The sequence below is a fragment of the Erythrolamprus reginae genome, chromosome 1, assembly GCF_031021105.1.
Source record: "Erythrolamprus reginae isolate rEryReg1 chromosome 1, rEryReg1.hap1, whole genome shotgun sequence".
NCBI lineage: Eukaryota > Metazoa > Chordata > Lepidosauria > Squamata > Dipsadidae > Erythrolamprus > Erythrolamprus reginae.
In genome coordinates this window covers 284,971,966-284,986,924 of record NC_091950.1, presented here as the reverse complement: position 1 = coordinate 284,986,924, position 14,959 = coordinate 284,971,966, and the positions used below count along the sequence as shown (strand labels likewise).

At 40.0% G+C, this 14,959-nt stretch overlaps 1 long non-coding RNA gene across 1 annotated transcript; it reads right to left on the bottom strand.

Moving 5' to 3' along the window:
- Nucleotides 1-469: 469 nt before the first annotated feature.
- Nucleotides 470-6,855, bottom strand: LOC139160809 (uncharacterized). Its single transcript, XR_011558013.1, has 4 exons — nt 6,732-6,855; nt 5,476-5,587; nt 3,584-3,705; nt 470-3,492 (listed from the first exon to the last, which is right to left on the bottom strand). It is a non-coding gene; the product is annotated as an uncharacterized lncRNA (long non-coding RNA).
- Between the last annotated feature and the right edge of the window lie 8,104 nt (nt 6,856-14,959).

The following is a 14,959-nucleotide window of genomic DNA, read 5'->3' as shown; positions in this document are numbered from 1 at the left end:
TTTATCCCAGGCATGTTTAAATTCAGTTACTGTGGATTTATCTACCACGTCTGCTGGAAGTTTGTTCCAAGGATCTACTACTCTTTCAGTAAAATAATATTTTCTCATGTTGCTTTTGATCTTTCCGCCAACTAACTTCAGATTGTGTCCCCTTGTTCTTGTGTTCACTTTCCTATTAAAAACACTTCCCTCCTGGACCTTATTTAACCCTTTAATATATTTAAATGTTTCGATCATGTCCCCCCTTTTCCTTCTGTCCTCCAGACTATACAGATTGAGTTCATTAAGTCTTTCCTGATACGTTTTATGCTTAAGACCTTCCACCATTCTTGTAGAATATTTTATTCCTATATTTTCTCTTCTTTCTTTAATACATTTTACTCGAGTATATCCTCTATAAACTTCATTGTGCATTGGACAAAATAAATAAATAAAAAATAAAATAAAACTTTGTTAAAATATTATCTTTTTTTTTTAAGGAGAAAAGGAAATATATTTATTTAGATATATGTAAAATGTATATTGATAAAAATAATTACAATTATATACTATGTCAAAGAAATGGATATTACTGATAAGTAATTAACAATGTTGGATATTGTATTGTTTTTTTCTTTTTTTAATACAATTAAACTTTATTTAAACACACAAAACACAAACAATCAAACTCACATAGAAAAGAAACAAAACATTAAAATAAAAGTTGGACATTTTTGTGACGTGCCTGTAGTACAAATCTAATGGTGCTTATTTACTATTACAGGAATTATATTTACATATATACATAGAATTTTAGCAAATATTTTATTCTTGGTATGTCTTTTGGTTTTCCTTTTGTGACCGATTCTCGGACATTTACTTCCCATATTATCTAATATTTATTAATTCTCTGATTTTACTTTTTTTTCTTTTCTCCATCCAGTGATAAAACAGTTAATGTACTGTTGTTCATCTATAATTTTTATTTCTTTGGTTAAACTATCCATTTCTGCACACTACGTGATTTTTTCAATTATTTCTTCCTCGTTAGGCAAATTTCTGTTTTTCCAATGTTGTGCAAGTACTATTCTCGCTGCTGTTGTTATGTGGAGGGCTAGAAACAATTGATCCCCCCCCCCAATTTTCACATGTTATACCTAACAAAAATATTATCTTGATCAATGAAGTACATTTCTTTCCATTCTATTTTGGTTTGAGGAGATCCACCTTGATTTCCAACAATACTTCGGAGTGGTGTTTCATATTATAAGACATTGTGGCAAAATAGAGCATCCATCAAGTCTGCCTGTGGCTAGATCCTCCAAGTGCTGGGGTGGAGGAATAGAGAAGGAGGAGGACAACCGAGGGGAAAGTGTCTATCATCACCTACAAGGTGCTGACAGTAGGTCTGCTCACTTCAATTCTTGCCAAAACTATCAGCCAATTGGCTGTTCTGAACTTTTAGAATTGCTGAATGCTCCACGTTGCTTGTTCCACTCTTCTTTTATTAAAAAGAGAGCCTTCCTTTTCTTTAATCAACCTTTGGAAAAATACCAATCCTTGTAAAAACATTTTTTAAGTAATATTCTTTCACCACTGCTTCTACCTTGCTTTTCCATTGACCAAGCAAAGGCATTAATCAGAAGTACCCCACAAAGGCAATCCTGTAATTACTGATCGGAGGATTTAAAATAGGCATTAACAAATGAGGAGGATAACTCTGTCCTTTTAAGATAAGCAAAGTAACAAAACATTTATTTGTGGCTTGCTAGTGCCAGATAAAACTGGGGAATATTATTTTTGATTTTTCCATAAAGCACTTCAGGCTGGACTGCTTAATTAATTAAAATGTTACCGTGTACTATCAGGAGCATCTTATATTTTATTGGGCTGACAAAGAATGATATTGGCAGACAATGAGCTGTTTAAAAAATAGGAATGGAGGGGAGTGCAGGAAGGGAGAAATAACTAACCAGTTATCAAAGCATTGTTTGAAAATTGAGTTTCTATTTCACAGCGGCTTTTTAATGAGCATTGGTAGATTTTGCCTTTTAAACACCAGCTTAGCATTCTGAATTATTTAGTGAAATACTCAGCTTTCTTATCTGTTAAATTAATAGCATATAGTTGTACAATACTGTGCTGGGAAAATGTTTTCAGCGTTTTGTAGCAACCTGTGGACTGGTCCCACTGGTTTTGTTTTTAAATAAACTATGATTAAACAAGCCTTACTTAATGCCGAGTACATGCAGTCCTTGACCTACAATTTGTTTAGTGACCCTTTGAAGTTATAACAGCACTGAAACAAGGGACTTATGATTTATTTTCACACTTGCAACCATTACAGCATTCCCATGTGATCAAAATTCAGATGCTTGGCAAGTGATTCATATTTATGATGGTTGCTGTCTCCTGGGGTCATGTGACCACGTTGTGTAAAGTCAACGGGAAGCCAGATTCACTTAATAACCATGTTATTTTGTGAAATTGGACCTAGGGGTTCACATAGGCTTGTTGCTCACGTACCTCCCTCCCAGCTGCCTGTCAACAGCCCTGCCTGCGTTACTCGAGGAGGTAGCCAGGTTGGCGTTTGAGTTCCCCAGACTTATTGTTTGTTATTATTGAGGATCTAGCCACAGAACCGGCTTTCTCCAGGGCCTGTCAGATAGATAATATTGACTGGTGGAGCCTAGGGGAAGAGCCTTCTCTGTGGTGGCCCCGGCCCTATGGAACTCTGTCCAGAGATTCGTACTGCCCCCACCCACCCCGCCTTCCATAAGGATTTAAAGACCTATCTCTGCTGTTAGTCTTGGGCATAGTTGCCTCTAAGCTGAGCAGTGAGCAATCGCTCACTTAAAAATCATCATCAACTCAGAGTTTTTCAAGCCTGGCCAGAAGCCGAGAGGGAAAGAGTGAGAGGGAAGGAGAGAGAGAGGAAGAGAGGAAGAGAGAGAAACAGATAGAAAAAAAGAGAGGAAGGAAAAGAGAAAGAAAAAGAATGGGAGTAAGGAAGAGAGAAAGAAAATCAAAATCTAGTTTGAAACTAGCTCAACTATTTACCGGTAAGTGGCATTTTGATATTGATAGAGTTGCCCTATTATGAGCTCACTGTTATAAACACACAGTACAGTATTTTATTTTGAAATTCTCTGAGGCAAAACAGGGTGGGTTTTTTATTTGTTTGTTTATTTATTTATTTATTTATTTATTTAATATTTCTGTGCCGCCCAGTCCCGAAGGGACTGCCGCTCAGACACTATACTTTTCCGCCCCCCCCCCCAAAAAAAATTAGAGGGAACACTGGTCTTGGGGCCACTAAGTTTAACATCTAGCCCCAGCCGATGAATGAATTTATATCCATGACTGGATGAATGTGAGTGACTGGTTTTTAAGAAATTGGGTTTTTTAAGAAATTGGGATTTTAGGATGTTTTCAGTTTTAGATTTCTAGATGTTGTATTTTTTTTCTTGATGTGAGCCATCCTTAATCTGAGGAGAAGAGCAGCATAGAAATCTAATAAATAAAATAAAATAAAAATTTAGCAATTGCACTGATTCATTTATCAACTGTGACAAAAAAGGTTGTAAAATGAAGCAAAACTCACTTAACAACTGCAAGCTTTCCTTGGGTTACTGAACTTTTATGCCATCTTTTTGAAACAGAGGGCGGCAATTGCTGAACCACTCCACAGGCTCTTGGGAAAGATGGCCACATGGACAAGGGGACCTAGGAAAGCCAATGATTTTACAGCCATAAAAGACTTACTATAGTCAAACAGTGTCCTCATTCAATACAATGAGAACCTCCCCCTATTGTTAATTGTGTCCCTTTTGGCGTGGAGGCAGTCCTCAGCAACCAACTTCCCAATGGATCGGAGGCTCCTATAGCCTATTAGACTAAACCATTGTACCCAGCTGAGCAGAATTACAGCCAACTGGACAAAGAAGCATTTGCAGTAGTGGCTGGAATCAAGCGTTTCCATGAATACCTATACGGCCGCAAATTTGAACTCATAACAGACCACAAATCATTACTGGGGTTTCTTGCAGGCAACTAGCAAACACCCCAATACATATCACCTCGGATGATGTGCTAGTCAATCTTCCTGTCTGGCTGCAGCTACAAGCTGACCCACCGAAATGCCAATATAGTCAGCCACTGCCCCCCATCCAACTTCATGGAAGACCCTACACTTGTGTCTGAAATATTATTGGTCAACAAAAAAGCAGTCCAGTCACATCTCGTGACATTGCACAACACACAGAGAAAGGCAAGGTACTGTCCAAAGTAATGAACTGGGTGTTAAGGGGATGGCCACAGGAAGAAGAGGGGAAATAATTTAAATTGTTTCAAGATAAATAGATTGAAATGTCAGTGCTGAAGGGGTGTTTACTGTAGGGGGAGTGTGTTGTTGTACACCAGAGCCTATGGAAAAGAGTGATAGAGACACTGCACATAGGGCACCCCAAAATAATATGCATTGAAATGTTTGCAAGAGTTACCTGTGGTGGTCAAATTTGGATCAGGACATTACCAGATGGGTCATGACCTGCATGCCATGCCAAGGAACCTGACAGGCTCCGCCACAAACTACTCCACTAGAATGGGAAATTTATTTATTTATTTATGTATTAGATTTGTATGCCGCCCCTCTCCGTAGACTCGGGGCGGGAAATACCCAAGACTCCATTGTCAAGAATCCACACAGACTTTGCTGGACCTATGGTGGGGCAGACCTTTTCAATCATGTGGGATGCCTACTCAAAATGGCTTGAGGTCATGATAATGCACATCTTGACTATGGAAGTGACCATAAGGCATGTGCTTGTCTCACCATTCAGTTCGGCTAGCAATGGCAGGGTAAAAAGAATGGTGAGAATGACCAAAGAGACTTTGCAGGTTTAATAGAGTTGGAAGAAATCTTGCAGGTCATTTAGTCCAACACCCTGCCCAAGCAGGAAACCCTACATCTGCTTCTACCTAGGATCAAACTCACAACCTCCTGATTAAATTAGAATAGACCCAAGGAACTGGTGAGAAAGGATCAACCAGTTCCTATTCGCCCAACACATCATACCATGTGCAGCCACTAATAGGAGCCCTACCGAGATCCTGATGGGATGGAAACTAAGGTCCCAAATGGACAGGCTGAACCGCAGCTATCATCTGGAGACACCCATAGATTCAACCAAATTGACGCTGACACTAGCAACAGACAAGCTAGTGTTCACACAAAACTATGCAGGGGATCCTAAGTGTATGAAAGCCACAATAATAGCAATCACGGGGCCAAAGTCCTATCAAGTCAAACTCGACAATGGCTGAGTGTGGTGGAACTGCAAATAAGTGCATTGCAGAACTCACAGCAACACGAGTCTCTGCCCTGAAGGCCATACAGAACAAGCGAACGAGAAGGCCCTACTGATATCTGAGCCCTACCTACAAGAAATCAAGAGGCCCTATTCTCAAGCCCGGAGTAGGAGCACAGCCCCCTACCTGCAAATGCAGAGTCCAGCGACATCAACCGGGAGTGGAGGACAAAGACGCCAGTCCATCATCAGCCATGTCCAGCAGCAGTTCCAGGTATTTCTGGTTCGTATTGCTACAGCTAGGGGAATAAAAAGTACTGAACTGTTCCTGTATGTCGTTCCTTCTTTCATGCCCATATCTAACATAGATAGTCTCCTTTCAAAGCTACAATGGCACTGAAAAAAGTGACTTATGACCATTTTTCACAGTTATGACTGTTGCTGCATCCCCATGGTCACATGATCCAAATTCAGATGCTTAATAACTGGTTCATGTTTATGATGGTTGCAATGTTCTGGGGTATTGTGTTCAACTTTTGTGACATTCTCACAAGCAAAGTCAATGGGGGAGCCAGATGGATTTAATAATCATGATGCTAACTTAACAAATGCAATGATTCACTTAACAATTGTGGCAAGAAAAGTTGTAAAATGGGGCAAACTCATTTCACAAATGTTTCATTTAATAGCATATACTGTATTTTGGGCTCAATTTTAGTCGTAACTTGAGGACTACCTGTTGTGATGATATAAACTAGTGTTTCCCAACCTTGGCAACTTGAAGATATCTGGACTTCAACTTCTGGGAGTTGAAGTCCAAATATCTTCAAGTTGCCAAGATTGGGAAACACTGATATAAAAAATAAAACAGAAATATTTGATCTAAAGCCCTGATGTTACACCTATAGATTTCAATGGCACATTCATTATTGAATAACAATGATTATTTCTAGGGCAACTTGCTGAAGTTTTTAATTAAGAAGGTGCATAAATCAGCAGGCAAAGCACAACAGGTGGGGTTTTGTTTTGGTTTCTTTGAGTGAATGAATCTTATAAAAGTTTCTTAAGACGTCTCACTGTACTCTGAATATTTTTCTGAACTCATAAAGGGTTGAATGAAATACATGGAATGGATGTGGAAGGGATTATTGTTTATTGCTTTGTGTAACATGTTTATTTTGTATATCAATATCCCACCACAATGCCACAAGATTTAACCACCTGTTCCTCTTTTTTTTAAAAAAAAAAATAGATTCTTTGTAAGAAACATTTATGATATTGGAATTCTTATCTCCGATATAGAAACCTTCCCAGCATCTAACAAAATATTAGCATTAGCATTTAGACTTATATACCACTTCACAGTGTTTTACAGCCCTCTCTAAGCGGTTTACAGAATCAGCATATTTTGTTCCCAACAATCTGGGTCCTCATTTTACGCACCTCGGAAAGATGGAAGGCTGAGTCAACCTTGAGCCTGGTGAGATTCGATCTGCCAAACTGCTGGAAGCTGGTGATCAGCAGAAATAGCCTGCAGTACTGCACTCTATGCCACCGTGGCTCAAAATATAATTGTATAATGTATCAGAAATTTTTCATTCAGGTCTAGTAGTTAACTACAAAGTTTGCACTGTAATTCAAGCATAGCAACCCAAAACAAGCTTTCTTCTTGATAAAAAAAAAGAAAAGAAAAGCTATGTTTGCATGGGCAAAGTTCACTTCTAAATGATCTCATCCATTCAAAAGCCATTTTGATCAGTGTACATTTGTGTGTATAAAGCTGAGATAAAAAGGTAAAAATACTGCTAAAACAATAACTCCTTGACCCTCTAACAGCCTCTTCTCCCTACTGTGTTATTTTATTTTTCACCCGTCCTTGAATTGATCAATAAGCATTTGTTATTCCTAAACTTGAACCTTGTTTCGCTCAATTGGCTCAATTTCCAGTCACTTGATTCACACACCTCTGAACCTTAACTCTACATACCTTACTTTTCCCTAAATTGCCTCATTCTCCCAATAGTGCCTGGACTCAAAGGACATTGAGAAGTCTCCCTCAACTGCTCTTCCATACAATGTACTGAAAAGGCAAAAAAGAAGCGTCAGTTTGACAGTCACTGTTTGGTTTGGGTGTTGCTTTTTCTGTCTGTTGTGTAAATTGATGTTCAAGGTTTTGTATTATGTAGATTAGGTTAAATTAGATTAGATTTATTGGATTTATATGCTGCCCCTCTCTGCAGACTCGGGGCAGCTCACAACAATGGCAAAAACAGTACATAGTGACAAATCTAATATTTACCAATCTAATTACAGTTTTAGGTTAAAAAATGCATAAAAACAACCCCAATATATATAAAAACAAGCACACAATCAATCATACACCAAAAAACAACATGGGCAAGGGGGAGATATCTCAGTTCCTCCATGCCTGATGACAGAGGTGGGTTTTAAGGAGTTTATGAAAGGCAAGGAGGGTGGGGGAAATCCTAATCTCAGGAGGGAGCTGGTTCCAGAGGGTCGGAGCCACCACAGAGAAGGCTCTTCCCCTGGGTCCCGCCAGACGACATTATTTAGTTGACGGGACCCGGAGAAGGCCCACTCTGTGGGACCTAACTGGTCGCTGTGATTCGTGCGGCAGAAGGCGGTCCCGAAGATATTCTGGTCCGGTGCCATGAAGGGCTTTATAGGTCATAACCAACACTTTGAATTGTGACCGGAAACTGATCGGCAACCAATGCAGACTGCGGATCTTGATCACAAGAGTGTCTCTTGTCCAGGGGTGGGTTCCTCCCATTCAGACTGGTTTGCCTGAATTGGTAGCGACCCGCTGTCATGGAACTGGTTCTATCAGTGCTGGTCCATGGGTGCTGCCATCTTGCAAATTTTTTGTAGTTTAAAAAAAAATATTTTTTTCCTGGTTTTTTTTCCTTTTGCACATGCGCAGAAGCCATGTTTCTGGCACTTACTTACTACCACTTCCCGGGCTCACGTAGATGGAAAATACCACTGGTGCTCTCAGTAGTTTCTCCTGCAGCATTTTACAGACTGGGAGGACCCTTAGTATACATCTAGGCGAAATCATCCGACGGCATGGAGTGAGCTATCACCAGTACGCTGATGATACCCAGTTATACATCTCCACCCCATGCCAATTCAGTGAAGCAGTGGATGTGATGTGCCGGTGCCTGGAGGCTTTGACAGTCTGGGTGGGGGCCAATAGGTTCAGGCTCAATCCAGACAAGGCCAAGTGGCTGTGGGCATTTCCTTCTAAGGACTATTCGATCTGTCCGACCATTGTCCTGGAGGGAGAAACTTTAACCTCCTCATATAGTTTACTGCTGTGCTAAACTGCCATCTTATTTTTTTTGCTGTAGATTTATATATTTCTTCCATTTCTATAGTTGCCCCTCTTCATCAGTGTTTCTGGATGGCTGTCAGTTCACTTAGCATGATGAGTTTTTAAATCCATTTTGTTTAGCATCAAGGTGAAACACACACACACACCCCGCACACCCCAATGATTCCAGTAAGGCTTTTTTCCCCCTGGGTGAAGAAGTTTCATGAAAATGTCTTGATCTTATCAAACTAACCTGGAAATTCTAGCTTTGTTTCCAGAGCTCATGCTTTGGCTGTGCTGAAGTTTCCTTCCACCTGTAAAGGTTGCTGAATGTCTCAGTTGAAGTGTTCCTTCCTTGTTTCCCCAGTTAATTAGAAGTTAGAAGCATGTATATCAAGTCTTCATTATAGAAAAAGGAAAATCTTTTCTTTTTTCTTTTATGTACACTAAGAGCATATGCACCAAAGACAAATTTATTTATTTATTTGTTTGTTGTTTGTTTGTTTGTCTGTCTGTCTGTCTGTCTGTCTGTCTGTCTGTCTGTCTGTCTGTCTGTCTGTCTGTCTGTCTGTCTGTCTATCTATCTATCTATCTATCTATCTATCTATCTATCTATCTATCTATCTATCTATTGGATTTGTATGCCGCCCCTCTCCGGAGACTCGGAGCGGTTAACAGTAACAATAAAACAGTGTACAATAGTAATCTAATACTAAAAACGATTTAAAAACCATTAGTATAAAAACCAGACATACATTCATACATACCATGCATAGAATTGTAAAGGCCTAGGGGGAAAGAGGATCTCAATTCCCCCATGCCTGGCGGCAATCACGCTTGGCCAATAAAGAATTCTATTCTTTTTTTCTTTTTTTTTTAAAGAGATTTGGTATTATAAAAGGCTGGTCTTGAAATGTCTTTAGTTTTTAAAGATATTCAGAATATGGTGTAGTTATAAATCAGAAAGATGAAGATGGACTTCAAAAGAATCACCATGGTGCTCTGCATATTTATAGGCCAGATAATGACCATCATTTGGAAGGTATAATTATAAATGAAATTTAAAACTCAAAGCCACACAGATTTGCCATTGGTATGCTGCCACCAAGTTTATAGAAAGAACATACTGGCATTTCTTGCACATTGCCAGTTACTACAGTTCTTTCAGTGTTTGCAGAACAAAATTCAACAAGATTTTTCCTTTCTTTCTTTCTTTTCTACGCCTTCACCCAAAACCTTTCAAAAAAGAAAATTATAGCCTACAAGTGTCTGAACCGGGAGGGAGGGGGGAATGGTTTTCAAGTAAGTACCCGCAAAGGGGAAAAAAAGTATGTTGGAAAATGGTTTTATTCACAAAGTTCTCTATAGGAGAAACCAGAGGAAAAGATTTTATTTCACCTCACAGTACTTGAAACGCTGTGTGTGCTGTTAAGAAACAAAAGGGTGCCAGGCCTCTATTTATTTGAAGGGTGCTTTTATTGAGGGTCTAAGGATGCATAACAAGAACCACCTCACTACTCAGGTGCCCCCATTGTTGAATTTTCTGGTGTGTTTGAAATAAAAGCACCCCCACAACACACACACACCTTTCCCTTTCCTTGTTTCAGTTGTTTCACATTAAATTCAAAGGCTAAAGTTTCCTAAGAATATTTCCACTTCTTTACTTTTAGTGCTATCCTTTAAAGCACTGTTTTTGTTTTTATTTATTTATTTATTTTGTCCAATATACAATGAGGGTTTTAGTGGGTATATATCTATATACACATAGTAAAATACATGATGAAGGTTATAGAGGAGATACTCATAGTAAAATATATCTATGAAATAATAGAAAAGAAGATATAGTAATAGAACATATCAATGAAAGAATAGAAGAAGAGATATAGGAATAGAAGAAAGGCATAGGAGATATAGGAGAGCAATAGGACAGGGGACCGAAGGAACTCTAGTGCACTTGTACTCGCCCCTTACTGACCTCTTAGGAATCTGGATAGGTCAACCATAGATAATCTAAGGGTAAAGTGTTGGGGGTTTGGGGATGAAACTATGGAGTCCGATAATGAGTTCCACGCTTCGACAACTCGGTTACTGAAGTCATATTTTTTACAGTCAAGTTTGGAGCGGTTAATATTAAGTTTAAATCTGTTGTGTGTTCTTGTGTTGTTGTGGTTGAAGCTGAAGTAGTCGCCGACAGGCAGGACATTGCAGCATATGATCTTGTGGGCAATACTTAGATCTTGTTTAAGGCGTCTTAGTTCTAAACTTTCTAGGCCGCGGCACACTAGTGTGCCATGAGACATAGTCAGGTGTGCCATGGGGAAATTAAACATGGGTCGCCAAACTATGGCCTGCATGCCGGATACGGCCCATGGAGGCCATTTATCTGGCCCGCCGTCAGCCGCCTCCATCTGAACATAAACATTCCCCTCATAATCCCTCCAGCTATCAGCAACAGAAACAATGGTGGCACAGAGAACGCTCACTGACCAATCATCTTCTAGGATTCATCCTGACCACTAGCGATGAACCAATAGCAGGCCACCTCTCATCCACACCCAGGAAGGTCCCTGCTTGGGTTGCTGCACACTTGTCATTGTGTGGCCACGGCAAGTAATTGAAGCTGCTACTCCATGGTCACGATTTCTAATCCTGGTCAGGACTCGAGGTAAATGTTGCCACCACTAGATGAAGCCTCAGCCTCAGCTGGTTATGTCTATCCTGATGGTGTATATAGATATTTAGAAACTACATTATTAACTATATATATAATATGTATTGTGTTAGAGTGTCCTTTTGTGCCATTTTGGTTGGTGTTGCGCCCCAGGATTTTGTAAATGTAAAAAATGTGCCGCTGCTCAAAAAAGGTTGAAAACCACTGCTTTAAAGGACGTAATTCATCATTTCTGACTTTTTCCCCGAACAGATCTGCACTTTTTCTCCTTTTCCTCCATCTCCTCCAATCTGTGACAGAGGGTGGATTAAAAAAATAAAAAGTCAGAGTAAATGGTTGGAAAAGTACCAGAGGTTTATATGTAGAAGATGGTATCATTTGACTCACCATTCCATAAACTTCCATGAATGGTAAAACAGATTATACATTTAATTATAAATTAAATGTTACCTGGAAACCCCAAGTTGTTTTAGGAGGGTTGTGTATACTCCTGTTCAGTTTGGGGATTTTTCAGATTCTGATTCAGAAAGTGGTTATGATTTAGAGGCAGAAGAAGTAGGAGACCAACCACAAGACATTTCTATGGGTTCAAATTCAAGTGAAGGAGAAGCAAATACTAGAGGGGTAAATCCTTATTTCAGATGCTTGCAGAGGCGAAGAGAGCAAGTGTCAGAGAAGAAATATTAAGGAGAGGAACGGGTTAATTAATTAAGTAATTAATTCGTCACGTCCAGGTGTCAGCGGAAGAGAAGAGTTGAGTCGTCAATCTGCAGTTAAGAAATATGGAGGTTTTTTCAAGCAGCTCCGAATGTAAGCTGTGCCTTGTGTGCTTTTAATTGCAGTTTTTATGACTCTGGGCTAACTCTGACTAGCCATAAATCTTAGAATGACTTGTGGAATGTTTTAATGATTTTGATGTTGCCTTGCATACCGAAGTTTAAGATAAGAGATTAGCACTGCGTGCTGAGGTGATTCAGTGTGGAACAAAGGAAAGAAAAATAAAGATGATGTGGTGTTTTACAAATATATGCATTTAGCAATCTTTTATTCCAATTATCAGTGGCCTTAGCCGGAGGCTCAGAACAAGGAGTATGTAAGAGAAACCAAATATGGGATGCATTCCAAAATTAAAATGTGTCATTCTAAACAGATACAGTATCTTGGTAGGTTTTGCTACCTACACACCAGGGGTGAAATTCAAAATTTTTCCTAGCGGTTTTGTGGGCGTGGCTTGGTGAGGAAAGGCAGGGGAAAGATACTGCTAAATCTCCATTCTCACTCCACTCCTGGGGAAAAGATATTACAAAATCTCCATTCCCACCCTTCTCTGGAATCAGCCAGAGGTGGTATTTGTTGTTTCTCCAGACTACTCAAAATTTCTGCTACCGGTTCTCCAGAACCTGTCAGAACCTGCAAAATTTCACCCCTGCTACACACCATAGGGTCAGAAAAACTGAATCATGATTAAAGTGTACTAAAACCATAACTATTAGAACAATGCTTTATTGAACAAATCTTGTTGAACCTTAAGCCATCATTTGTAAATCGCAATAGCTGAGCTCATGCAAAATGCTAAGTTAAAACCTAACAAATCACAAAAATGGCCTGCCTATACTAGATCAGATGTGTTACCTGCAAGCCTTCATCCCTTTTACCTTGTGTAAGAAAAATTCCCCAGACCAAGAGAATAAAAGCTAAAAAAACTTTATTAACCACATGATATATATATATCATAGAAACATATATCAAATATAACATATATCAAACATAACATAAAGATCTTAAAGATGCCAGCATGATCATACAGTATCATCAGGGCCGCCGATAGACTGGGACTAGTGGGAGTGGCATAACGGGCCCGGCCAAATTGAGCAATTAGGGGGGCCCGCCGGCCGGCCTCCTAGCGCCCAGTCAGCAGCTGGCGAGGGGGGGCTGGCGGACAGGAGGGCTGCGCTGGTAGCTTCCCACAGGGGGGGGCTGTCAGAGGGGCCCGGCTGCAACCGAAGGGAATGGCTGGAGGGCGAGCGGGAGGAAGGAAGGTCGCCACCGCCCGCAGGCGGTCCATTTCCATTGCCGTCTTGCCAAGGGTGACGTCCCCGGGCGAGAGCAGTGGGGGCCTTTCTGGAGCAGCCTCCGCCTGGAGGATGAGGCAGGCGGGCGGCGGCTCCCAAACGCTGTGGAGACAAAATCGGGCACGAGCAGCCGGACTGAGCTCCTCTGGTCCTTGGAAATGGGAAGGCCGCCGCGGGCGGAGCAGACCCAGGCCGGACTACGAGCAAGAGAGGTGGGGCGGGTGTATGTATGTATGTATGTATGTATGTATGTATGTATGTATGTATGTATGTTTGTTCCTGCCCTTTGCCAGGATCCCAGTTCGGTGTAACCCTAATCAAAGTTTGATCGAATATCCTTTCTCCCAATACTGTATATTGGACAGTAATTGATTTCAGGGAGGGAGAAAGAGGCAGGCAAAAGGGTTCTTTCTAACCAAGGTTTAATGGACTCGGGACCGTAAGAATGGGTATGCTGGAAAAGACATCAGCTGCAGGAAAAGCTGCACATGTTTCTCATTAGGTTGAAGGGTAAAGAACTGAGATTGGTTCTGGTTCATTGCAATATAATACAATGGAATGGAATAGAATATAGAATAGAATACAGAAAGGAATGGAATATAGAAGAATTCACTTATTCTATTTATTTATTATATTTCTATGCCACCCTTCTCAAAGCTACCCAGGGCTTTCGAAATGGAATAGAATAGAATATAGAATAGAATGGCATATAGAATAGACTAGGGAATAGAATGGGATACAATAGGAATAGAATAGAATGGAATATAGAATAGAATGGAGTATATAATATAGAAGAATAGAATAGGGAATAGAATGGGATACAATAGGAACAGAATAGAATATAGAATGGAATGGAAAGTAGAATATAGAAAAATAGAAGAATACAATATAATGAATACAATATATTGCAACAGAATGGAAATAGAGAAAATAGAATTGGAACAGCACCCTTGGAGGTCTGCTAGTCAAATTCCTTACTAAGGTAGGAAACCCTCTATCTTTTCAGAAATGGTTATCCAATCTCGTCTTTAAATCTTCCAATGTTGGAGGACGCACAACTTTTGGAGGCTAGTTCCCATCCCACCCCCACCACAACCTCAAGTTGTTCCACTGATTATTTATTTTATTTTATTTATTTGTTTTGTCCAATACACAATAATACACAATGAGGGTTAAAGAGAATATAATCAGGTAGAATGTATTAAAGGGTGAATAGAGGAGAAAATAAAGGAGTGAAATATAATTATTAGAGAATACCAGGAAAAGATATAGGTATAGAAGAGAAGATATAGGAGATATAGGCATGGCCGCCAATAGGCCAGTATTACTGCTACTGGCGTCAGGGGCCCGGCCAAATTGAAAAATGGGGGGGAAGACACTTAGGCTGTATGGGGCCCCAAAATTCCTGATGGCGGCCCTGAGTATCATACAGGGACCAAGAGAAGTCACGGGAAAAATACCCGTGAACCTCAAAAGGTAAAGTACCTAACTACAAGAATCATCTTATATAGAATTTTCTATGGGTCTCGTTTACACCCACTTCCTCCTGTCCATATATGGGGTTGTCTTGCATCCAATTTCATCATAGTTC